This window comes from Lissotriton vulgaris, chromosome 7 (assembly GCF_964263255.1).
Source record: "Lissotriton vulgaris chromosome 7, aLisVul1.2, whole genome shotgun sequence".
Classification (NCBI taxonomy): domain Eukaryota; kingdom Metazoa; phylum Chordata; class Amphibia; order Caudata; family Salamandridae; genus Lissotriton; species Lissotriton vulgaris.
In genome coordinates, this window is record NC_141695.1 from 1,006,899,366 (window position 1) to 1,006,926,431 (window position 27,066).

The 27,066-nt window shown below is 45.4% G+C and overlaps 1 protein-coding gene across 1 annotated transcript in view; it reads left to right on the forward strand.

The window, feature by feature from the left end:
• The window catches only part of DOCK2 (dedicator of cytokinesis 2), a 2,333,210-nt gene that overhangs the window by 707,712 nt on the left and 1,598,432 nt on the right, over positions 1 to 27,066 (forward strand). The window lies entirely within an intron of this gene.

Here is a 27,066-nt window from a genome sequence, read left to right on the forward strand (position 1 = left end):
ATCCATCTGGTGGCCCAGTCAGATGGGTCCCCCGCCTGTCCCGGTTGCCAAGGTCAGAAACCTGGGAGTTATCTTCGACAATAAGCTGTCTTTCAATCACCACGTAAACAAAGTTGTTTCATCTGCCTTTTTTATCTTAAAGAAAATCAAGAAACTCATGCCCTATCTTCCGACTTCTGCAGGAAAAACGCTTATTACCACGTTGGTATACTCGAAGATGGACTATGGGAACGCCCTTTTTCTTAACACTCAGAAACAAGTCCTAAATAAACTTCAGTCCATACAGAACGCGGCAGCGAGAATTCTGCTAGGCATTCCCCGACGTCACCCGACCACCACAGCCATTCGTCATCTCCACTGGCTTAAAGTGGAAAATCGCATCAAGTTCAAGGCCCTCTGTATTGCTTACAAGGCTATCCACAACATGGGCCCCAGGTTTCTGATAGAGGCCTTTCAGATTTACAGCCCTAAAAGACAGCTTAGATCCGCAAACATTTGTTTGTTCCCAGTTCCCCGAACCAGAACTGTGACCTGGGGGGACAGGCGTTTCATGGTAGCAACACCCAAGCTATGGAATGCCCTCCCTCTGACTATTAAAACAGCTCCGAATCTTGTCAGCTTTCGTAAGCTTCTTAAAACATGGTTATTCAACCAGTAAGGCTTCTGGGTATTGGTCCTTCTGAATAGTCACATGCGCCGAGACACCTTCGGGTAATTGTCGCGCAATAAAAATCTCAAAAATAAATAAATAAATAAAGTATGTTGAGATAATATCTTACTCTGGCTGCCCACAGGATATACAGCCTGATTCATGAAGCAAAATTGCGCTCGCAATAGCTGCGAAAATGCTATCGCGGGCGCAATTCCCATAATCGGAATTCACCACGAAAATTGCGAATTCGCAAACACAGAATTGCGAATTCGCAAAAATATTCGCAGAATCCTGGTAGGAGACCATTTGCGAATCGGAAATAGCGAGAATTCACGGATCCTGCGAAAATAATAGCGAAAACGCACATTACTCGCAATCGGTATTCATGAAAAATCGCAAATAGCGAAAAAACCCAAAATCGCATTTTGCGAGGCGCAATTTAAGGACAACCCAAAGCAGGTGGTAACCATCAAACCCATAGTAAAAAAAAAAATTGAAAAACCGTTGGCCAATCAGTAACTTGTGCAAGCCTGACCAAACACACTTAAGGAGAAGCAGCACCAGCAGAAGGAGTCTCACAATGCCAGGAATGTACATGGTGGTCAGGCGACGAAGGCTACAGCGAGCAGCAAGGAGGAGACGCAGAATCCAGGACAGGATATTCCGCGAGCGGGTCACCCTGCTGGGCCAAACCAGAGAGCAAATATACGAAAAGTACCGGCTGAATGGGGCTATGATCATCAAGCTAATACAGGACCTTGACCCCCTGATGCAGCACCCAACAAGGCAGACCAATGCCGTCCCAACACATGTCCAGGTATTGTGTAGCCTGCACCTCCTGGCCTCTGGGAGCTTCCAGGGGATAGTTGCGGTAGCTGGGGGGATATCCCAGCCCACCATGTCCCGCTGCCTACGTAGTTTCCTTGACGCAATGCTGACCCAGCTACACCACCACATCAAATTTCCCACCAGCCAACAGGAATTGGATGAGACCAAGCTACAATTCTAAAATGTTGCCCGTTTCCCACACGTGATAGGATGCATTGACTGTACCCACGTCCACATTTGCCCACCTGCTGCAACGGAGTACATGTACCGCAATCGCAAGTCCTACCACTCCCTCAACATCCAGATGGTCTGCAATGCAAAGACATACATCACGGACATAGTGGCACAGTACCCGGGGAGTACACATGACTCATTCATATTCCGGCACAGCGGCCTCCACACACAACTGGTCAGGGGAGACTTCGGGGAAGGACACCTACTTGGTAAGTACACTTTGCCCACAATGTCACATTGCGATTAAGTAGCTGCGCTGCACATGCACTCACCCTCTGCTCCTCTCATTCAGGTGACAGTGGCTACGCCCTGCGTGAATACCTCCTCACCCCATACCTCAACCCTGCTACACCACAGCAACGGCGTTACAACGTATCACACATATGCACAAGGAATTGCATTGAGAGAACTTTTGGCCTACTGAAGAGCAGATTCCGCATACTTCACAAGACAGGTGGGGCCATGTACTACAGTCCTGAAGTGTGCTGCCGCATTGTGGCTGTGTGTGCTATCCTACACAACATTGCTACCAAGCGCCAGATACCTGTCGACATCTCTGGCAGTGAATCGGAAGGGGACGACCGGCCACCTGCACATGCGCGCCATGCACGCGGGGAGAACCCAGCTGAAGGCCACAGATGTGGCAACCACATCACACTGAACAGTTTCTAGTGCACCCTCTCCCCTCACCCCACAAATCACAATTGCATGCAAAATGTAATAATGACACAACGCCAATGTGTGATGCTAAATTAAATATTATTGTTTGTTTCACAATAATGGTACCAGTTTCAATCTTGCCATTGCTCACAGTATTTCAGCATACTGCTGTGTCCAATACACAGGGCAGGCTTATGCTCAGCCTGTGCCTGTACAAGCCCTATTAAGTCATGTGCGCCTCCGGCGCAAACCACCCAAGCACCTCTGCGGCTCATCCTCATCCAAGGCACGTGTTCCTGCAGTGGGCCTGGTGCTGCCTCTGAGTGCCCCTACGTGTGAGGCAGAGTGGCTGCTCACACTCAATGTTCCCTCACTGGCATCATCACCCCCAACAGTGGCAGGTAGAGCAGGGTGAAGTGCTGTCACGGCAGTGGTCAGGTGCTCAAGTACCCTGGCCACATCCTCGCAGCACAGCATGAGCTGCTACTGCTGCGCAAGGGACCGGCGCAATAGCTGCGAGGTGGCATTGCCTATGACATAATTGGACCGGGTGTAGGCCGTCAGCCTGGTCAGTCGCTGACGGTGGCGGCGGCGGGCTGCGTTGCGCTGCGATATCATTGCAGCAGTGTTGGCCTCCATGGCTGCAGTCATGCGGGCCATTCCCTCCCCCACACCTGCCATGGCTGCCGTCATGCGGTCCATCCGGTCCCCCACACCGACCACATTGCGGCCAATGTTGTATAGCTGAAGCTGTATGGCACCTTGCCGGCGTGCCTGCAGCTGATGAATACGGAGCATGCGTCGTTCCACACTCATTCTCGCCAGCCGCTGTCCATTCCCCCTCCTGGTGATAGGTGCATTGGTCTGCAGGCGAGACCTGCCACGCCTGCTCTGCTGGCCTGACACAGTGGGTGGCCGCTGTGTTCCCGCTGTCGCGGGACCTGATGTTGAAGCACCAGCTGCTGGTGGTGTCACGGTAGGCGTTGCTGGTGCGGCAGGGGCTGGAGGCACACTGGTTGTGGACCTGGCTGCGGGAGTAGTTGCTGCGGCAGAGGCTGGGGGCACACTGGTGGTGGACCTGGCTGCAGGGGTTGTTGCTGCGCCAGACGCAGGAGGCACACTGGTGGTGGACCTGGCTGCAGGAGTTGTTGCTGCGACAGACGCAGGAGGCACACTGGTGGTGGACCTGGCTGCAGGAGTTGTTGCTGCAGCAGGGGCTGGAGGCACACTGGTGGTGGACCTGGCTGCAGGAGTTGTTGCTGCGCCAGACGCAGGAGGCTGTGTATGTAATGGCCCCTCCTCCTCATCCTGTGCTTCCTCATCTATTTGCAGCCTCTCGCTGTCGCTGCTGTCTGCGCCACCTGTGAGGGGAAGTGGACGTTCATTAGATGCATGTATCTGTCACACGTGCAGTTGCTACATGCATGCTGGGTGACATTCCCTGACTGCCTATGGCTTTGCGTACTTTGGAACCTGTCTGACTGCATTGGGGTACTTCTACATTGTGGCCACACTACATGTCCTACAATGCTTTAGGGCATTACCTGATGTGCACCGATGGCATGACTATGGAACATTATGGGAGGCTATATGGTCATGGCCATTCATAAGGGACAGGGTCGCAGTCGCATGCCACTTACTTTGGATGTCTTGGGTGGGGCGGGATGAGTCCAGACGGGTCACTCCGATGCACGCCTCAGCCTCCAGCGTGTCTTCTACTCGATCCTCCAAGGGGGTGTTTGGAGGGACTGTAGGTCCTCCCCCTCCAGTGCCCAGGGACTCTCCAAGCCTCTCAGCTACCTTCTCTTTGGCACGACCTCGGAGGTCGTACCAACGTTTCTTAAGTTCATCCACTGACCTGTCGGCCACACCCACAGAGTTCACCGCGGACGCTATGCCCACCCAGATCCTGCATTTCTCCTGCTCGGGCACCCTCCGTGAGTCCTTCCCGAACAGTTTGGAGTGGTTCGCCACCACTCCTTCAATTAAGTGCTCCAACTGCTGCTCGGCGAACTTTAACTTTCTCTTGCGCCCTGTGGTGTTGATGGGCCCAGGTACTGCCTCCTCAGACATAGCTGCAGTGTAGTTTGAAAGTAGTAATCCAAGCTGAATTGCAGGAGCTCTCCCAGTTGCTGACTCGAGGTCTGCCTCACTGTGGTGAATGGGGGTGGGAACTGGCTGCTTCCTGGTTGTGATGTCATCACTGTGCTCGAAATGCGACTTCCTGTTTTCCCGATCTCGCGATTTTGCGATCTCGCTTTTTGCAATCTCGCAATTAGCGATATCGCTATTTGCGATATCGCAATTCTGACACGGATGTAGCCGGAAATAGGGATTTTTCTGCGATTATCGATAATCGCAAACGGCTTTTGCGGCCGCGTGCGAATCGCTTTTTTTATCGCAAAACATCATGAATGCCGTTCTGCGATTTCTCAATTGCGATTCGCAGTTAATCGCTAATTGAGAATCGCAGAATCCGGTTTTCATGAATCAGGCTGTTAGTATTTTCTTCCATTTTGATGACCGTCTTCGCCGTTCTCGCAGGTCTGTGCCAAGCATGACTTGATTCTTCATTTTTATTTTTGTAATTAGAAAATGTACTTTTATTAAAATAACGATAGCAGAGTATGTGGGTCATATTGGCCAATGGCCCTGTCAAATAATGACTACAAATGTTAATGAAAAAGTTTGCATCCTGGCTTGTTGAGCAAGGCAAATATTTGTGCTGGATTACAACAGCTGTATGTCATCATCATCTTTATTTCGATCCCTTAAAACCAATATGTTAATGATGTGATTTTTGCCTGGTGTTCATGTTTCTTCAAGGATTTTCATGAGGGGCAAGCATTGAGGTTTCAGTTTTTTGAACAATATAACAACAGTCTGGAATTCTTCTATAATTTTTACTGAACAAGTTCTGCTTCCATTCTCATTGCAACACCCCATATTTTTTCAAGAAATCTCTTCAGTGAAAGAAATGTTTTACATGATGACTTGACAGTAATTCTTGGTGGCAAACTCTGTAGTTATTTAAGTTTCCTCTTTTAGGATTATCAGTTGTTATTCTATTGTGAGAGAAAATTGATAATATATCATCACTTACATCCAGTGGATGGTAAGGTGGGTAGGACCGATCATCATGTTACAGGCAACAGGTCCCCTATCCCTCCCCAAACCCTCCCCTTTGGGCTATTTCAACTCCCATGAATTGAGTGGAATGAGCAGTATGTTGTGCCTTGTCCCTGGGGCAACCGTGCCATGTAATGATCCCTGAATTGCCCCATAATTCACTTAGATCTATAACTTTGCCACAGCCTGATCATGCCTAATGCAACTAAGTGAGATCCCCTGGTAGGCATGCACAATCTTAAGGAATTTCGGGGAAGTCCATCTGAGGAAATATAAATTTTGGTCAAGTTGTGTTCCCTAGCGTGTACCCCACCGTCTCCATGTACGAGTTAAAGTGCATGTAACTTCCCTCCTGTACCAGCTATGAAGACGCAAATACATTTGCGTCCAACGTTAACATGTCCTCTTTCAGACCCATCCTGAATGGGCTAGATAGTCCGTTCCTAAGTATACTATGCCAACGTCTTTTTGTAGTGTACTCTACATGTTTTTCAGCTCTGGCAAAGTAGGCCCAGAATATCTGCCATCGAGCCTTTTTCTCCCTCCTGACTCTGGGAGCCTCAGACCAGGCTGCCCAGGCTGCCCCCGTACCCGTGAACTCTGCCTTACTTCTAGCGCGGCCCAGCGCGCTCAGCTCAGCCTGCTGCCTGCCAAGATTGACTATAACCTTCGAGTTATCTGTTCCGCTCCTCAAAAATACATTCCTGCCTGCTAACTTCAGTAAACATCCCCCTCAGCTACAGGGCCAAAGGGCCGACCTATCTCCGTGCAAGTAATTCATAGCTTCTGTTTCCATGCTCCCATGGAAGGCCCATGCCCCCACGCTTCTCATGCAGACACTCAGGCGCTTATACACGCACTCACAGTCAGTATAGAATAGCTTCTGCCCCAGAGACCTTTCCGCCCAGATAGCTCAGTTCCTAAACACCAGATATCAGATATGATAGAAGCACAAGTTGATCTGACATGCCAGACTTCTGTCTCTTTCCGTCAGTACAAATGTCAAGCCCCCTGCACCCTCCAGTTTCACGTCCATCACACGTCATGCAGCTGCGCGCGCATCCAAGCCTCTGATTTCTGCTGACATTGCAACTTTCTGCTTAGTGCCACCCCTTTTGTGACACCTATCTGTGACGTTTCTAGCACACACCTCCAGTTCACGCCTAGTCCACGCCTTCTGATTACGTACTAGTAACACGTGGCTACTGTTATCTTGTCTTCTCTCAGCTGCTACGCCTACTGTACTGTTTTCTATGACATGAATTAAGTATATAAGCTATGTACTGTCAATAAAATGTGGCGCGCTCTATCCCTTCTTCCACCCCTGTGGTGGGAAGAATATGATATCCTGGTCTTGACCATTCCTTTTTAAGGAATAAAACCCCTAAGAACTCTAACACCACGGACTCTGTCTTCTTTCTTTCCGATTGAGTTATTATTGACTAAGTACTTACCTGCATAGAAATTTCGACGGTAAATTATATATTTACATCATTTTGGCGCCCGAATAGGGACCCCTCCCCCACCTCACGCGCCGGTTGGTGCGTTGTAAACTCTGTCCCCTGCCATCAGCTAGAAGGAAACTACGCGTACCGGCAGGATTTCCTGTATCTCCCTCTGGCCCACGGAGGTGACGGAGATTACGATCAGTACCCAGACGAGGCGGTGAGGAGTGCGGAGGATCCCGACCAGAGCCCAGCCGAAAGAAGCAAGGTCCGAGGTGTCAAGAGGCCCACCAGTTTTCCGAAGTTTTCCGAGGTTTTCCGAAGTTTTTCCGAAGTTTTCCGAAGTGTCGAGTCCAGTCGAGTTTTCCGAGGCCTTCTGTTTCCGTGCTTCCCGGTGAGTACCATTGCTGGGACGTATCTAGACGGGTTTGGGTACACAAGTCCGGTCTGCACTGTTTTTAGACAGTGTATCTGTACTGTTTAGCAGTACATCCGATATAGGGGGTAGTCATATATGTTTTCAAAATGTCTTTTCATGTAATTAATGTCGTGGTATGAGTGTGACTGTTTCCTAATGTGCATTTATGTTTTCTTGTATAACTAGCTGTATTCAGTATTAAGTAGCAAGGATCGAGCATTCAGTACCAAGTAAACAAGATGCCGTTTTTCAACAAGTTAAAGCAGATAGGAACTAGGAAAGGGATACTAGAGGAAGAAATTCCTATCCCCCCTAGGGACACCCCAGGTAACTTTATGTACCACAAGCATGGCATAGATGCCATATTATATCTCGATTTATGGGCTGACTATACCAAACATCTAGACGAAAGACACAGATGGCCCGTTACCGGAACATGGGATGCCGAGTGCATCATGAAGGTAGAGGAAGCACTATGGAAAAAGAAAGCCAGACAATCCCAGAAGGACGCCATAGAGTTTTGGCGTAAGGAATCACATAAGCGTGCTGAAAGAACATTACGTAGAGAAGACAGACTTAAAGAATCAGAGAAAGCCCAAGAAAACGAACTAGTTACTGAGGGGATCCGAGTAAAAACAGAACAGATAGACCGCGCACGAAATAATCTCGTAAACGGTATGTATCTCGCGGCCGAGGGTTCACCTGAGGCCATTTCAGAAATACCGAAAGACCTACCGCCCCCATTGGTTCCAACCAAAGTAACTCATAGGACCACTAAAGACATATTCCTGAATGCCTATCTAGAGGATGTAGCACCCGCTTACACCAACCTGCCTGTTCGCGCCCTGCCTACCGACGGGGACGGGGGTGGTAACCCGCCCCAAAATCATATTCTACCAGTATCACGACAGGTTTCCCCTGTTCCACCAGCTCCACCACTTCCCGTACCTAAAACTGATCCACCGAAACCACTTCTACCTGATCCTACTAAAAGACACATTCAAGTTCAGGTACAGACTCCACAAAGAAATAATGCTCAAGCTTCCGCCTCAGGGGGTGCGACCGGGGGTCTTCACACCCCGCCACCGACACGCAGGTTACCGCTTGGGGACTTGCGGAATCCTTTTTCGTTCAAATCACCCCGTCTTGACATGTTTAAAGAAACCATTTCAGTTTGCAGATATGATCCAGTACCCGGCAAAGACGATATAATGGTGATGGCATCACTACGGTTAAGATCTGCCACTGATTTCCTGCTGTGCTATGCAGGAATGAAGGAGCCCCTAGATAGAATATATGAGTTTGTTCAGACTGGGAAAGACCCCGACAGTATTAAAGACGCCATGGAGCGTCAGAAAGTTGACGTTCAAGCACAGATACTACGTTTTTGCATAAATTGCTTAATAAGGGAACGAGATAGGCCTGGGACCGATCAGAGTGAATTAGATGCATTAAACAAGTGGGGTCAAAATATATCTGAAGGAAAACACGACAAGGGAACTTGCATAGCTAGTATGTACAAGAAAATTAGAAAAGCAGTGATAGAAATACACCAAAAAGAGAAAGAGAAGGCTTCCTCCGAGGGGGAAGAAGAACATGAAGAACCAGAAGAAACTGTAGACACTATAGCATATGTAGGTAAAGGAAATTACCTTAGGAAAGGCATCCGTCCAGAAAGCAAGAGAGTTCTTTTCTGTGCCTTGACAAATCCGAATTCTGCTGAGCATCAGTTCCAGGAAACTGATAAAAGGCTCCGAGATCGAGTAGGGTATCACGTACTCAATTCTATGGATGAACAAGAACTAGCCCGGTCAGCCATATCATGGGCCGAAAATCCAGACATATATAATGATGACACAGTAGCGCAGACATTTCTGAACCTCTCCCCAGACGAGCAGAAACTAGCAGGTGTATACATGATTCAGCACCTTCTCATAAAATACAGAAATCAGCATTCGGACCCAGGTCCCTTACCCGAATTATTAGAAGCATTATTCATGGATAGATGGAGAGGCCTAAGCACCAAGTTAATACAAATAATTCTAGAACAACGACATAAATATGACACTTTCATAAGCTCTGAATATGTTCCTGCTCCGCCCCCAGAGAGGAAAACGTATCACATGCAATGCCTGAGTGGCATTGAAAGTCAGAACCCCTTACGAGAAGTACACCCAGTTATGGGTACGGACAATCTCTTGAAACGTGTATATGTACACACGCCATTGACCAAGTTAGAACTGTTAGAAATGAAGAAACTAGTCCCGAGCCATGATAAAGACCCTGCAGGTTTCCACAGAGAGCTTAAAGACATGTTACTGATGGGGGATTACACATATGATGATATCATGAAAATGTTAAAGGTGCTGCTGCCCACGGGCATCTACGAGAAACTAAAGGAAAAGGAATGGGAGGTGGGAGAGAAAAAGATTGTATGGGCAGAAATAGAAGACGAAGAGAATAAACGTGTCCCAGGGGTAGGCCTTGGGGACAAAACTAAAGCATTACCAGGTTTAATAGTACAGGTTCTGCCAAGATTATTGGCAACTAGAAAAGAAGACTGGGATGCAATCTCAGCATGTAAACAGAAGCCCGACGAAGATACTAGTGACTTTTATTCAAGATTCGAGAAATGTTTTATTATTAATAGTGGTCTTAAACCAAGTAGCGAATCGTACCCGCATCTTTTTGTATCAAAGTTAGTTGAGAATTCCCTGTTAGCAGTCAAGAATCGTGTATACAAGGTGGAGAGTACATGGCAAGCAAATACGCCATCACAAATGTTACAAATGTTACAATACCATCAGAATAGAATTAGAGAAGAACAGGATCAAGAACAGAAACGTATGAAAGACACGAAAATGAAAATGTTAGTAGCCCAGTCGGTCCATACCGACGGGAATAGAAAGGGTACGACCCAGACAGGTCACGCCGCAGCTCCCGTTAAAGGGACATGCAACTATTGCAAGCAGCCAGGTCACTACGTACATGAATGCCCCGTTCTGAAACATAACATAGCGACAGGTAAAACTAAAGAAAGACCGCATCCATCTAGACAAGACCATAACCAGCATCAGTCTTCACAGAATACACAGCCTATGCATGCTTCCTCATCTCCAGCACAGACAGTAGCGGTATCACAGCCACAGCCCATTGCCGCGTCCCAGCAAGTTTCACAACAGATGTACCAGTATGCCCAGTCCGCTTACCCCGATTATCAACGATATACATGAAACAGCCTAGAGAGGGAGTTTGGTTTGCCTCTTATTGAGATTCCTGTAGATCAAGAGGGTCCTTATGTACACAGTCAAGTATTGGGAAAAGACAGAAAGTTTTTAATTGACACAGGGGCAAGCCGCACAACAATAAGTCATAATGAAGTCCCAGGGGCACCCCTCTCAGGCTCACAGAATGTTTCCCTTGGCTTTTCAGGACAGCCCATTGTAAATGAAGTATCTGAACCAGTCCCCCTGGCTGTGGGTCCATTATCACGTGTTACAGACTTGTTACTTACGAAATCATGTCCAGAAAATCTGTTAGGAATTAAAACATTGAAGGCTCTAGGAGCTATAATCTGCTGTTCCCCGGAGGGAGTTAGACTCTTTCTACGGGATTTCAAGGGTCATTATGTTTTGCGAGAATTCGATGTCAGATTGAAAAATGTACCAGATCACCTATGGGCAAAAGGCCCAACTGATGTAGGTTGTATGCATATCACACCATACCGTGTTACACTCAAGACAGGAGTTGTACTACCACAAATCAGACAATACAAGTTACCACCCGATGCTGTAGTGGCTTTACTGGAAATCATTGAAGAACTCATAGCACAAGGAGTGGTCGTAGAGACCGACTCCAATATCTGTAATTCACCCATTATTCCGATTCTTAAACGTACTGACCCCAATGCACCGCCAGTATATCGGCTGGTGATTGATCTAAGAGAACTGAACAAATGCATTATTCCACAGTACCCTGTGGTTCCCGACATCTCATCCTTATTGACTGCTATTGATTCAGAAGCAACGTTCTTTACTGTAATTGACCTCAAGAACGCCTTCTTCAGCGTGCCTATTGATCCAGAGAGCCAATATCTCTTCGGATTCAGTTTAAAAGGACGCAGTTTCAAATTTTCACGCGCACCTCAAGGATTCACAGAAAGCCCCAGCATCTATAGCCAAGCACTGAAGAGACAACTTGATTGTATCACAATGCCAGTTAACACCGCTTTACTGCAATACGTCGATGATCTGCTGATCACCGCACGAAGTGAGCCCGAATGTGAACAAGCATCACTGACAGTTTTACATTTTCTGGCAGACAAGGGACACAAGGTGTCTCCTTCGAAGCTACAATTCTGTGTTCAGCAAGTTGTGTACTTGGGTCACTTGCTGTCCAAAGTGGGGAGACAGCTCACTCCCGATCGCATTCAGTTAATTGCAAATATGCCACAACCCCAGACACAAAAAGAAGTGCGGGCCTTCATAGGCCTCACCTCGTACTGCAGACAATGGATTCCTCAGTATGCATTTCTAGCCAAACCACTCATTCAGTTAACAACACAGGAGGCAGCAACTTCGACTGTCCTTCCTTGGACTCAGGAACATACACAAGCCTTTGAGGAATTAAAGAAAGCATTATGTCAAGCACCAGTTTTAGCGACACCATGTTACAGCAAACCGTTTACACTTTTTGTTACAGAACGTGATGGTACAGCGTTGTCTGTCCTCACTCAAGATCAAGCAGGTTCATATAAGCCTTGCGCTTATTTTTCAAGTACATTGGATTCAGTAGCCCAGGCACTCCCTGCGTGCTTAAAGTCAGTAGCAGCAACAGCACTAGCAATCAGACAGAGTGATTCAATTGTTTTAGGTCATCAGTTAACCGTACAAGTTCCACATTCTGTTGAGGTTCTTTTAAACAGAACCCAGACTCAGCACTTGACCATAGCACGACTGACAGGTTATGAATTAACGTTATTCCAGCCACACATAGAAATCAGACGCTGCAGCATTCTGAACCCCGCAACACTGTTACCTACAACTTTGACAGATCCAGCCCCGCATGATTGTATAGAAATCATTAATGCAGTAACAAAGCCACGGCGAGACTTAACAGATGTCCCACTGACAAATCCAGACCTGACACTCTATGTGGACGGTTCATGCATGAGAACAAGTACAGGAGAATTAGTGGCCGCGTATGCAGTGACCACTGAAACTGAAGTTAAAGAAACACATCGTATTGACACACTGTCTGCTCAAGCAGCAGAGCTCATCGCTCTGACCCGAGCTTGTATACTAGCCAAGAACAGAAATGTTAACATATACACTGATTCCCGTTATGCGTTCGGAGTCGTACACGACTTCGGAATGTTATGGCAAGAACGAGGTTTCCTGACCTCTCATGGTGCCAAGATACAACACGGTCCCCTCATTCATGCACTGTTAGAAGCAATACACCTGCCCTCAGGCATATCCGTCATGAAGTGTAAAGCACATACTAAGGTTACAGATTCTGTTTCCCAGGGTAATGACCTGGCAGATCAGACAGCGAAACATACAGCATTGACTCACACTCAGACAGCTGACATGACAAAGACAATAGGACCGACAAATTGTATGACAGTTAGGGATCCCGCACTAGATGTTATCAATATTCAGACACATGCTACCCCAGATGAAATAAAGAAATGGATCGAACTAGGAGGGATCCAGACAGATCAAGGTTGGATGACGAAGGGAAAATCTACATGGTTTCTCCCTGACTCTATGGTTCAAGTCATAATCAATACAGCACATAGTCCAGCACATCTAGGAAAAAAAGCAATGTTAGACAGTTTACAGAATCTCTGGAGCAATAAACACTTACGAGCAGCAGCAAAACAGAAAGTGCGTACTTGCATGATCTGTTGTCAGTTCAATCCAGGTAAAAGTGTCCCTGTAGAGCAAGGTGGATTTCATCCTCCCGATCATCCTTTTGAAGTCCTCCAGATGGATTATATCCAGATGGACCGTTGTCGAGGATTTAAATATGTCCTCGTAGTTGTTTGTGCACTGTCCCGTTGGACCGAAGCCTACCCAGTCCCAGATTACACTGCTCCGACCACTGCCAAGCAGCTGGTTCGTGAATTCTTCCCACGGTACGGCATGCCTCGTGTCGTGTACTCAGATAACGGTCAGCCATTCTCATCCGAATTAATGAAACAGGTTTCCTTGCTGCTAGGATATCAGTGGAAATTCCACTGTGTCCGACATCCCGAAGCCGCAGGCCTTGTAGAAAGGCATAATCAGACACTAAAGACACGTCTTGCTAAAATATGTCAAGAGAAAGGGGTCGACTGGATAGTCGCCCTGCCAGTGGCACTGTTCTATATGAGAATGGTTGCCCATTCGAGATCAGGACTATCCCCGTACGAAGTGGTCTTTGGTAGACCACCGAATATGTGGGGGACGCCCATTCCTAAAAAAATTACCGATGTTGATTGCAATATGTTGACAGATTACCTTGCCTCCTTGATGTCTGCACTCCAATCATGTCGTTCACAGGTTGCCGCAGCCTTCCCTGACAACACTGATGTAAAACCACACGATGTCCGTCCAGGTGATCTGATCCTCATAAGGAACTTCGACCGGAAAAGTCCGTTGGAGCCCCGCTGGAAATCGCCGAAGACCGTTCTACTTACTACGAGGACAGCGGTGAAGGTTGAGGGCAGGAAGGGGTGGGTCCACATGAGCCATGTTAAGCTGTGTAATGAACTGAAATCCGACCCAGGCTCATCCACCCCTTCCAAAGACTGTATCGAGCCCAGTGACTTTGAAGTTTCCAAACGAGAGAAAACTCCCCAAGAGGAATACAGACTCAAGCTTCGATCTAGCAAGTCAGACAGTTTAATTGTTTAAGTCCTCCCCTAGGTGAATCGGTTAAATAGTTTCTGACATGTATCCCCTAGATCGAGATAGAGAGAGAGAGAGAGAGAATTCAAGAAACGTACATACTGCAAATCACTGCGTAGTCACTGTATAGTGACATTATTAATAATGTTTTTTCTAAGTATTCTGATAATTGTTGCAAGCGTACTTCTCCCTATCTATTGCCCTATTTTCAAGCGTGGACAATCTGCTTACAACGTTTCTGCTGAACACTCTTTTAGCGAGTTACCTCCACACGAACTCTCCTACAGACTTGCGCTGCGCAACAACACATTCATCAGCATGTTACACCACTCCCATCAGACTAATAACGCTACAAACTGCTGGATATGTGGCCGACTCCCTCCCTACCAGAATTACAAGGGAGCTCTGCCTCTCTTTCCGTACCCGTTCACTCACAATGGCTCCTGTGGTGCATGGTTCAAAATAATAAATTCCTTAGATTCTGATATTGCTGTCCGCGACGGGAGCTGGGTTTGGGGAAACCTGAACTTAGTTCTGCTCAACGTCTGTTACCCTGATAAGGAGGGACTCCCCATTAGAATAGGAACTGATCTAGAAAATGAAGTATATGGATTGAGTAACTACACAATTAACCTCATGATTCTTACTGTCGAATCCGAAGCTGCACCAGTCCTGCCCGCTATGCCAGTATTACCAGTCACTGGTGAATTATGTGTCAGAAAGAAAGGTTCAGTACACTTAGGTCATAGTAAATGTACTACTGTGGTCGAATTCAGTGATCATGGTAAATCATCCTTTAAAGTTACCCGTCACTCTTATTTTGTTTGTGGTCATACCGCATACATACGTCTGCCTCCAGACTGGGATGGTACCTGTTATATTGCATTCCTTCTGCCACCTGTTTTTCTAGCCCCTCCTGATTACCACAGAAACACAAATCTAGTAAAGACTAGACTCCGAAGAGATCTCCCGCTTGTCGACTATACAGAAACGGCATGGGAACAATACACCGATTTTAATAAAGGATTCCTTTTCTTTTTAGGCCCCGTCCAAAACAGTAAATTAATACGTAGATTAACTAGAACGCTTGAAGCTGTAGTACATGAAACTGCCTCCGCCTTAGGTAACCTAACAGAGGAGCAATCTGCCATGCGGGTTGTTGTCCTTCAGAATCGTCTTGTTATTGACGTCATCTTGGCAGATAGAGGTGGAGCCTGTAAGGTTATCGGGTCAAGTTGCTGTGTTTTCATTCCACAAAACGCGCCATCTGTATATCAAGCTATTACACGTCTGCATAAAATTGCAAATCAGATACATCAGAATCCAGGCACCTGGACTTGGTCCGGTTGGTTCTGGACAACGTTAACCGCTTGGGGATGGAAGATCCTATCCTTCCTAGGTTTTGGCCTTGTCATAGTATTCAGCTGCTGCCTGTGCCTACAGTGTGGGCCGGCGATATGTGGACTGTGTGCCACATCGTGCATTGAACATTCCAGTTTTCTCTCAAATAGACAACGGAAGAGAGACGAACAAATTATGTTACAAGAACAAACTGATCAATTTATGATGATTGATATATCATGAAGGGTCCGTAGGGAACAAGGAGGGAATGAGGAAATATAAATTTTGGTCAAGTTGTGTTCCCTAGCGTGTACCCCACCGTCTCCATGTACGAGTTAAAGTGCATGTAACTTCCCTCCTGTACCAGCTATGAAGACGCAAATACATTTGCGTCCAACGTTAACATGTCCTCTTTCAGACCCATCCTGAATGGGCTAGATAGTCCGTTCCTAAGTATACTATGCCAACGTCTTTTTGTAGTGTACTCTACATGTTTTTCAGCTCTGGCAAAGTAGGCCCAGAATATCTGCCATCGAGCCTTTTTCTCCCTCCTGACTCTGGGAGCCTCAGACCAGGCTGCCCAGGCTGCCCCCGTACCCGTGAACTCTGCCTTACTTCTAGCGCGGCCCAGCGCGCTCAGCTCAGCCTGCTGCCTGCCAAGATTGACTATAACCTTCGAGTTATCTGTTCCGCTCCTCAAAAATACATTCCTGCCTGCTAACTTCAGTAAACATCCCCCTCAGCTACAGGGCCAAAGGGCCGACCTGTCTCCGTGCAAGTAATTCATAGCTTCTGTTTCCATGCTCCCATGGAAGGCCCATGCCCCCACGCTTCTCATGCAGACACTCAGGCGCTTATACACGCACTCACAGTCAGTATAGAATAGCTTCTGCCCCAGAGACCTTTCCGCCCAGATAGCTCAGTTCCTAAACACCAGATATCAGATATGATAGAAGCACAAGTTGATCTGACATGCCAGACTTCTGTCTCTTTCCGTCAGTACAAATGTCAAGCCCCCTGCACCCTCCATATTCACGTCCATCACACGTCATGCAGCTGCGCGCGCATCCAAGCCTCTGATTTCTGCTGACATTGCAACTTTCTGCTTAGTGCCACCCCTTTTGTGACACCTATCTGTGACGTTTCTAGCACACACCTCCAGTTCACGCCTAGTCCATGCCTTCTGATTACGTACTAGTAACACGTGGCTACTGTTATCTTGTCTTCTCTCAGCTGCTACGCCTACTGTACTGTTTTCTATGACATGAATTAAGTATATAAGCTATGTACTGTCAATAAAATGTGGCGCGCTCTATCCCTTCTTCCACCCCTGTGGTGGGAAGAATATGATATCCTGGTCTTGACCATTCCTTTTTAAGGAATAAAACCCCTAAGAACTCTAACACCACGGACTCTGTCTTCTTTCTTTCCGATTGAGTTATTATTGACTAAGTACTTACCTGCATAGAAATTTCGACGGTAAATTATATATTTACATCACATCCTCTAAATTCCTTTCAAAGGAATGCCTGAAATTGTGCCAATATTCTGTTGTTGTCTTTAGATCTGTGTTGCGATGTCAACATAGTTTATTTTCCATTGCTAGACAGTCCTATAACCTGCATATAAACAATGCTGCAGAGTAATGCTCCTCTTCCCCATTGTGTGAGGATCATTTGAAGCCCCATACCAATGACCAACACCACTTGTCTCCCCCCGTGTGACCTAAGAGGCATCCACCTTGGGTATGGAATGCCCAGTATAAAACTGGAATGTTGATAGATCCATTGACAACAATGGAGTAGCTCTGGGCTTATAATGGCTGGTATAAGCCAGAAGTTCCAACATTGTGATGTTTGTCTTCACGTTTTCCCTTTTTAATTAATAACATCTACCCATAGTGGGTGGAATTTTAGAATAGCCCTATAGCCCTTCTGCCTCCGGCTATACCGGTTGATAAAGGCACTCTCTATTGCAACAGACCCTTGCCTACTTATCGGGCCTATAAGTCGGTTTTGAGGCCTTTAATAACTGTATTACCCTTGGCAGTGGGTTGTATTATAACATTGGAATGTTGATAACTCCATTGAAGGCACTAGAGTGGGTCCGGGCTTAAAATGGCTGGTATAATCCTTGTGCTCCAACATTCCAATGTTTGTCTTTGTGTTTCTCCCTTTTTAATTTAGAACATTCTACCTCTAGTGGGTGGAATGTTGGGCTATACTGGTTGTCAAAGGCCCTGTTCCCATTATAGGTCTTCGCCTGCCACTTGGGCCTGTAGCTCAGGTTTAGGGTCTTTAACAACCGGTATAGCCCTTTGGCAGTAGACTACAAGGCTACACTAATATCTTTAAAAAATGTCTTCAATCTCCCTTAAAACCATATCTTAAATAATCCTCAAGACTAGTACAGTGCTACAGCAAAAGTACCAGAGCACCTTCACTTCTGCTGCCTCTCCAGCATCAATTACTTTTGTCCCTGTCCCCCTCATGCAACTTGATCGATGTATGATAATAATATATTGCTATCCACCAAAGTGTTTCCCACCCTTTGTTATGTTGTTATGTTAGATTAATTTAATTTCTTGAGTGCACAGTTACCCGAGGGTGTCCTGGTGCTGGCTACTGCCTTCCGATCAGCAGAGTGTGTGATGACCTATGAAGCAAAATGCCAGGTTTGCCATCCTTTCCTAAATTTCAACAGCTCAGTGGCATTCCTGAGATGAAAAGGAAGCGTGTTCCATGCCTGGTGTGTTGGATTACATTTTGTGCACTGTGTAAGATGTTTCCCCATTCCTTTTCTATAATCGATAGACCCAAGTCTGTCTCCCATCTCTTGTGGCCTACGGTTTGGCCTGTGATATGTTTGGAGAGAATTAGGGCATCATTTATGAAAAGTGTTGTATTGCTGCGATAAAACAGTGATGCAACACTTTTCACTGCGCCCTCCTTGCGATATCATGGATGCCCCATATTTACTGTACAGCGCTAAATGTCGCAAGGATTGACAGAAGCGTCAGGAATTCTGACGTATCTTTCAGCCTAAAATTTGTGCATTGCTGGAGTTGTGTTGTAAGCATGACAGCTTCGGCAATGCATGGGGGAGGCCTTTACCTATTGCACAGCGTCACTCTTACACCTATTATGAGGCAGGTGTAAGGTTTTGACACAGTGGCACACTAGAAGTGGTGCAGTGAAATCTGATAGCTTTCATACATTACACCTGATGCAGCTATGATGTGGTGCGGGGGTTTACAAAGTGACGCATCTGCCTAGATGTGACACTTTGTAAATATGGCGAAACATGACGCATTATTCACGGTGCCGCTGTGTCACGAAAATTGGTGCAACAGCAGCACAAATGTCTCACAAGGGACTCATAAATAAGTCCTTTAGTTTGTAAAGATCAGAAATAAGGTGTTTACTATGATCCACCTCAACATCCGTTTTCCAGAGTAGGTGAGCTCCAATAGCATATTGGGTAGTAGTGAAAATGTTCCTTGTCATTTAATCCAAATTCACTTTTAGCCTCTCAGAGTACTTAATCTCTCCTTTGTGATACAGGGAGCCGACCTTTATGCACTTGTAGTATGAATGGATCCTGAGTTACTTTTCTCTCTGCTCCGGCCAAATACAAATTGGAACAAATTGGTGTAAACAGAGATGAACAGAACATGAAACTCCCACTTTGCACTGAGTCAGTCCCATACATCTAATGGTGCCATCATATCAGGGGAGAAATAGACACCTCAGCTTTTATTTTTGTTCTTTAGCCATTGGATGTCCCACTGATGCAGCACCACTATATTATAGTCTACAAAAAAACTGCTTCTCTGTCTCTAATTACCCCATCCATCAAGTAGCTTCTCAAAAGTAATACCCTTGTTTAGGGAACAGCAGACCACCCAAGTCTTCCGGGGTATGTAGGTATTTGTTAACAACTCTGTCTTTTTCTTCCCCATATGAACTAATTGATTATTGTCTGAAATGTTTTAGTGGAATTCGAGGAGGTATGGTCTGAAACAGATAGAAAATGCTTGAAAAATCGGCATCTTCACTATGGCTAGTCTCCCGAACTAGTTGAGCAGATCTGTGTTATTGTTATGTTTGTCCACACCCCACTCAGAAGTAGGAAGTAGTTAAGCACAATATGCCGTGCAATAGAGGATATTATGTCATTGCATGCAGGGGAAGTTATTTCCTAAGGCTACTATCTTCTCTTTCTGGACTTGCAACGTTACCGCTACCTGACGAAGCTGTTTATTACAAAACCTGACACATATTGATACCTCTGAATCTCTCCCACAAGCAGCAGTGTAAAGTGTAATGGGTCATTAAAATAGATCATGGCATTGTCCACAAGCATTGCTAGTTTGAATTCCCATTTCCCTTTCCTCACTTATTAACCCCTTGGCTGCTGCCGTCGGCCAACGGTCGTCACGTGCACTACCTTGGTAGTGCTGCGAACGTCCGTTGGCCGACGGTGCCCCACCCGTTTTTTGAACGTTCAGCACTGGAGCTGAACGTTCGATGCAGGCAAGGTGTTAATATCTCTGTTATTATGCACATCATCATCAAATGCTTCCATTGTAAGGAAAGAAGGAAGGGGTAGGAGGGACAGCCCTGTTGGATGCCTTATTATTGAGATAGGCCTAGACTTTAGGCCATTGACTATGATACTCATTTTAGACCTGCTGGCAACTGGCCAATATCCATTCCAAAAGTGCGGACCAACCATCCGGTTGTGAAGCACGATGTAAATGTAGGACCAGGTGACATGGCTAAATCCTTCTATAGCATCCAGTGCCAGCAGGATCATAGTTGTATATGGCCCTTGAATATATTCAAATATGTGCAGTATTTGTTTTGTGCTATCTTCACTTTGCCTTCTTATTATAAATCCTGACTGGTCATGGTCAACAAAAGAGAGCATCTGTAGAGTCATTTGGTCCTCCAGCATGTCTGTAAACAGCTTAATGTCCTAATTGAATAAAGCAATCAGGTGGTATGAGCTGGACAGACTTTGTGAGTTTTGTGATAACTGAAATAGTTGCTTCCATTAGTGTTTCAGCAAGAGAACTATGTATGTTCACAGATGTAACAGACAGGCATGTTGATATCAGGGCTCTTGCACCCTCAAATGTTTTGGAAAAGAGGGATTTGCATAAGTAGGGGATAGGGGTCTTCCCCACTTTCAGTCAAATAAAACTTCTTCATTTGCAGTGGGGACTTTCAAGCCACTCTACCTTGATTGGCTCAAGTCTTGGGGTGGGATGTTTCAGCCATAGTCAACACTTTCAATGGAGAAATTTGGAGCCTATGATTTTTGTTGACGGACAATAGTATTTTTGTTTGGTGGGGCAAATTGCATATTCTGCTGTATCTACCTCAAGGGCCTGTATCTGTTTCCTTAGCACCATTCACCAAATCCTAGTTGGCCTTTTCAGTTTATGGGCTACCTCTAGTCCTTTTAGTTCAGATTCCTGGTGCTCCCTCTTCTCTGCTCTCAAACGCTGAAAACTGCTGTTGCTTCTATAAATCGATCAGTCAGACCACCATCATTATTCCCCATATCCTGGTATTAGACACGCCCTCTTTATTTCTAAAATGAAGTCCCAGACAGCATCTGTTATGTCTCTTTTAAGAGATGCTTCATATCTCCATGATCTCCTATGTGCTGACATTGGACCTATGCTTAGTGTAAGGGTGATGGTCTGAGTGTTAAATTCCCTAATGTAACATCCTCTATTTAATGGTTTATGCCCACCAACACCAACATATTTTATAATCAAGCATAAGCCAGTGCTCTGTGACATAAACTGTTCTCCATATCTTCAGGATGTAAAATCTCTATCCAGCCAACATCCCCATAGTTAAGAATCACTCTTTGAAGGACTGTTTGAAATCCCCCTCCCCAACTCCTTTATCTCTGGAGCTCTCTGAACTGGACACTGTCCGTGACTGAATATAGGTCTTCTCTGATAATCACATTCCCCTCAGCTATTGATAAGCTACTGCCTATAGCCCTCTTGTGGTATTTACTGTGGTTATTGGTAGGGGCATATATGTAAACTGTGGGGACTGTGTGGTTTCCTATTATCAGGATCATTCAAATCAACCTATCCATCGTATCGCCCACCATTCTCCTAATTTGACCTAGTATGATGCCTGAACATAATATAACCATCCCTGCCTTCATGTTACAACCTGTAGAGAAATGCTGGTTGGGAACCCATTTGATTTCATTTTACCCAAACCCTGCTTCAAAAATGGGTCTCCTGCGGGAGATATATGTCACCTTGTGACTCCCTTAGGAAATTTACGATTACCAAGTGCTTGACAGGGGTGCTGAGGTGTTCAGATTTAAGCTAACAATATTCACCTTAGTGGATTAGTTATATTATTATTTCACTGTTTAAGCACTGAGTTCCCAGTCTTTTCATGAAGATACCTTCACTTCCCTCATAATATAAAATCTTGTCCTCATTTTTTTCAATCCAACTTTCCCACTTACTATCTCCTTCCACTAACCAAATCTAAAAGAAACTTGGAACCAACTACAACAAAAACATATTGAAACTTTCTTTACCAGATGTAGTAAATATGATCACTACTCCCGATACACAGAAGAGACGTGCATGGCTGAATGTAAAAAATGTTGTGCTGAGGGAGGAACCCTGAGGGGCCCCTAACTCACTGCTCTGAATGAAGAGCAAAAGGAGGAACATGAATTACCTGCACTCTTCTCTCTTAAAGCCCCCTCCAGTTATACATTTGTTGTTTTCTAAGTGTTTCTTAATGCAGTCTCAATACATTGTAATGTTGATGTTTTTCCAAAAACCATGAGCCTTTGAATATTTATTCAAATCATTCAGTATGATTATGTGACTAATTTATTGATGGCTAAGTTTGCCATTACTGTTTTGGAAAGAGTATGAACTGAGGTAAGTGAAAATCGACAAGTCCTGATTTTAATTTTAAAGTTTGCGAGTGGCTCTCATCTCACACATACCCACTAATATTTCTAATTTGTGGATACATTATTTTTTTATAGAAACTTTGTATAGATGTTTCAGGCAGGAGCATGATACTGCAAGTGCACTTAACAAATAGTCAGCCACGAAGTGTAAATAATGCAGCACCCACATTATTCCTACATACAAACATCAGTTTGCTTTCATGTTGATTTTGCCTTTCCCCTGACCTCTTCTTCAAGCATATTTAGTCAATACGCTGCATCAAGTACAAAGAATTACATTCACAGGCTTCATACATTTTAATAGTTATTCTGGTATCCTCATTTTCCCTACTTCCTGCTGATCGCAGGTTACAACCTATAGTGTTCGCTGGTCCTTCACTGCCCGCCCAGGCTACTTTAGGTTATCCTACGTAATGTATCACAATGAGAAGCTTTTGGCCAGCATTCTCTATGCCTCACTTCTTTCCAGAGAATGCACTCAGCACAACTGCCTGGTGCATAACATTGACAGTCCCACCTCACAGGGGGCCGCCGAAGGCCCACCACTTCACCTCTCTTCTCCAGTGGCTCCAGTGTGTGGGACGCTGGCCACCAGTTTCTCCCTCCAGATGAGCATTCTCTCCACTCTTGCTTCTCATTACCTTCAATACTGTCCGAGGGCTTCCTGAATGCCACGGCTGTAACATGCACATTCTGTTTTGCACCTTGTCCTTCCTGTTTTTAAACTGAGAGATCACCCTCAACTTCAAGTCCACTGTGCCATCTTCTCTGTGGACTCGACTACACAGTTCTTGTTGTGTGTTGTGATGCAAATTATCATAAATGTCTGGATTTTGGGTCTTTTAAATTAATAGTTTTTTTGGGATGGGCCAGGTATCATGGAAAGAGCGCTAGTGTGCGTCCAACATCTTAGCTGTGACATCGAGCTTAATGGAACATTGATGATTAGGATGTTACTAGGTCAGAAGTGATTGCGGGGAGAGAACATGCGGGGAGAGAACATTGAGGAGGTTGGGCAGCACTTGGAGATCAAGTGTTGTTGGGAGAGATCTTAACATTAAAGCTGATCTTACAGTTGAGCCGAGGCATAATTCAACACCTCAACAAGGCGACATTGAATGCTGGGTGCTGGGACTGCTTTCCGGGTGTGCCTGGTGTTCTAGGATATGTTTGTTGGAGTAAGCATGCAACGCATGAGGGTTGGACTTGTGAGTAACACCCAGTGCGTTGTTTAAGATCAGCCAGATCAGACTGTGGAGGCCACAATCACGCAGGGTGAGCACGTACATTTTGAGAGCCGGCTGCACTGTACGTGGCTGCTTCAGCGCCTGTTGAGGAAATCGAATGGTGCTGGCTGTACTGTCACTAGCCTCTCCAGTGCATGTTGAGGAAATTGAGCTGTGCCTGGTGTGCGTGGTGATAACTGTTAGGTCACTACACCATGTGTGAGGTCAAGAATGTAGCAGAGCGTCTCTGTGCCTGCTGGTTCATTCATCTTCCCATTCTCGTCCTCTCAGTCAGTGCAAGGGAAGCATGTGGCATGCATGCGTGAAGCAAGCAGTGATTTTTGATTGGCTCTAAAATTTCTGTAGCAGACACTTTGTTTTGGGGTAAGTTTTTCTTCAGTCATTGTTTTCTTCGCGGCAATGGACATCCTTGAGTAGGTCTATGGTCAGGAATCCCTGCAGCCATATGGTGTTGGTGCTTTTCTTTTGCATGCTCAATGGTTTTAACGATGACATGCACATCAGTCCATGTTAGGTGTTGCTTTTGGTCCAACATAGCTATAGTTTAGTTAGATTGTTATTTTCTACCACTTGTCAATACTATTCTGGAAAGGGATCCCTTTGGCTTGAAACGTCAAGGTCAGAATGAGACGGTGGAAGAGTTTGTCACATGTTTGAGGAAACTAGCTTCAAAATTTAAGTTTGTGGGTGGAGTTGAGTAGCGAATTAGGGACCAGTTTGTGTTGCGCTGCTGTGGATGAAGGATGAGCCACTACTTGAGAAGGTGCTCTCAATTGCTAACTGGGTCGAACATATGCTGTCTTGTAGATTGAGTCTTTTTCATCTCCATCCCAGATGATCAGGATATCATCGATGTATCTTTTCCACAGCTTGATGTTAGATCTAAAAGGGTTGTTGGGATTCAATATTTTGGTCACCTCTAGGTGGTGTACGTACAGCTATACTAGGAGCGAATGTGCTTCCCATCGATGATATCCTGATCATCTGGGATGGAGATGAAAAAGACTCAGAAAGATTTCTGACATGGCTCAATCTACAAGATGACTTCTTAAGATTCACCAGCACAACCTCTAGAAACAACCTGGTTTTCCTTGATCTGAACATATTTCCCAAAAATGGGAGATTGATGACCACGACCCATTTTAAGAGCACCTCAAAGAACTGTCTCTTAATGTACAACAGTTTCCATCCGAAACACCTACGGGATAACCTCCCATATGGTCAGTTCCTGCGTTTACGCAGGAACTGCACTGAGATTGGAAACTTCAAAACACAATCGGATGATCTGAAAAGGAAACTAAAGGCACGAATGTACCCTGACCGTATCATAAACCAGGCTTATACACGGGCTAAAAACAACTGCAGCGAAAGCCTTTTGGAAGCAAAAACACAGAAGGAGGAAGAAAAACGACCAATTTGTGTGACTACATACAACACCAGTTCAAATCTCTGACCAAGATTATCAACAGAAATTGGAAAATCCTGAACAGTGGTGGGATGCAAATACCAAAACCTATGTTTGCACACAAAAGAGCAAAAAGCCTGAGAGATGTCTTGGTTCATACAAGACCAAAACTGAACAACACCAGTGTACACAGAGATCCGAATTTTGTTCAGGGACATTATCCTTGTGGAGGGTGCAGGGTCTGTGGTCTAACCAAGAAAAGCAAGAAGATAACCTTCAACAATGGTACCGTCTGGGAACAAAGAAGTTTCAGTAACTGCAATAGCGCCAATGTCATATACCTGATCAACTGCCCCTGCAAACTTGAATATGTAGGGATGACAAGCAGGGCAGTGAAAATCAGGATAGGGGAACATAAGAGCACTATAAAATGCAGAAAATCAAGTACAAAACTCACGAACCATTTCTTAGAAAGAAATCACAAACCAGAGGAAATTACATGGACTGTAATAGAACTGGTCAGTAATGAAAGATTCCTATTGGAAAAAGAGCAGAGATGGGTGTTTCGCATTCAGTCACATAAAACTGGGCTGAATGACGACATACCTTGGAGCCAGTTATAATGAACTCTTCTGACTATCCAGACTCTGACCCACTCTATCCACATTGAACCCCGCTGCTTCCGAGGGTGTGTATTGTCATCAGACCAAATACCATTCCCAATTGAAAAAGCTGTAGCCCTTAATACACACTGCTTTTTGTCTAATTAACTGTTATTTAATAACGATCATATTTTGTGAGCAACACTTCATTGCAAGAATAGACATCGTAGAAAGACTTCCGTTTTTGCTCTTCGACTGTGCCACCAGGTGGCAGCCATCTTGAGAGGTTAGCGCTCTAGCTTCTGCGCGGTAAGCCACACCCACCTGAATGACAACGCGGAAATGCAGGGTTCTTAAGCAACATCGGACACACGAGCTGGGCAATCCTCAGAGTAGCACGGGGGTAGGAATAATGATTTCTTTATCTGCCGGACATGTGAGTAATAGACTCTGACCTCGAGTCTTTAATAAACGGGTCACGGGGGCAATACAAACGACTTAAAAACTCGTAAATAATTAGCATATAACACGAAGTGCGGTTTCGTTTTCACAGTAAACCGCGCTGAATACCCCTCGCCTGCAAACTCATGGGGCTCTGAAAATTACTGACAAAAGTATGTATTGATCCCCTCGACAGGGTTGTGAGTTGAGTGAAACGCTCATTGTTTTTTAACAAGTAGAGAATGCGAAGGAGGGTTCCCCTTTCCCCTTTTAATTGCTGGTTTGTTGGAAATGCATGGTGTTATGAGTGTTGGTGTGTATGATGAGATGATAGTGTACCCATATCTTGAGGTCACTATATGCTCCTAACGAGATAAACTTTAGCGACAGACAGCTGAACTCGATAGATGTAATGCTCTTACCTGTTTGATTTCATACAGGTACATGATCGCTTTCAGAGATATAAGGCGATTTCTCCACTATTGTGGTATACAATTATCTGTTTGCATTTTCATTCAGATTGTGATGCTAATTCACGCATACATGTTGGTTTCTTTCTTTCTCTTTTCCTTTACAGAGACCACATCGGGTCCATTTTTCATTGAATTGGTTTTGCTTCATTTGGGCCAACTCATGCCCCGAAGCTCAAACAGTCAGCCGATTTTTGCTGAATTGTTTGTAGGACAGTAGGCATATCTTCATAGAACTGAGTACTTATAAGTAGGGATCACTATTTGGTCCTGATGTCCTACTGCTCTACCTCACAACCCCTTCTTAATGTTCCCAGCTA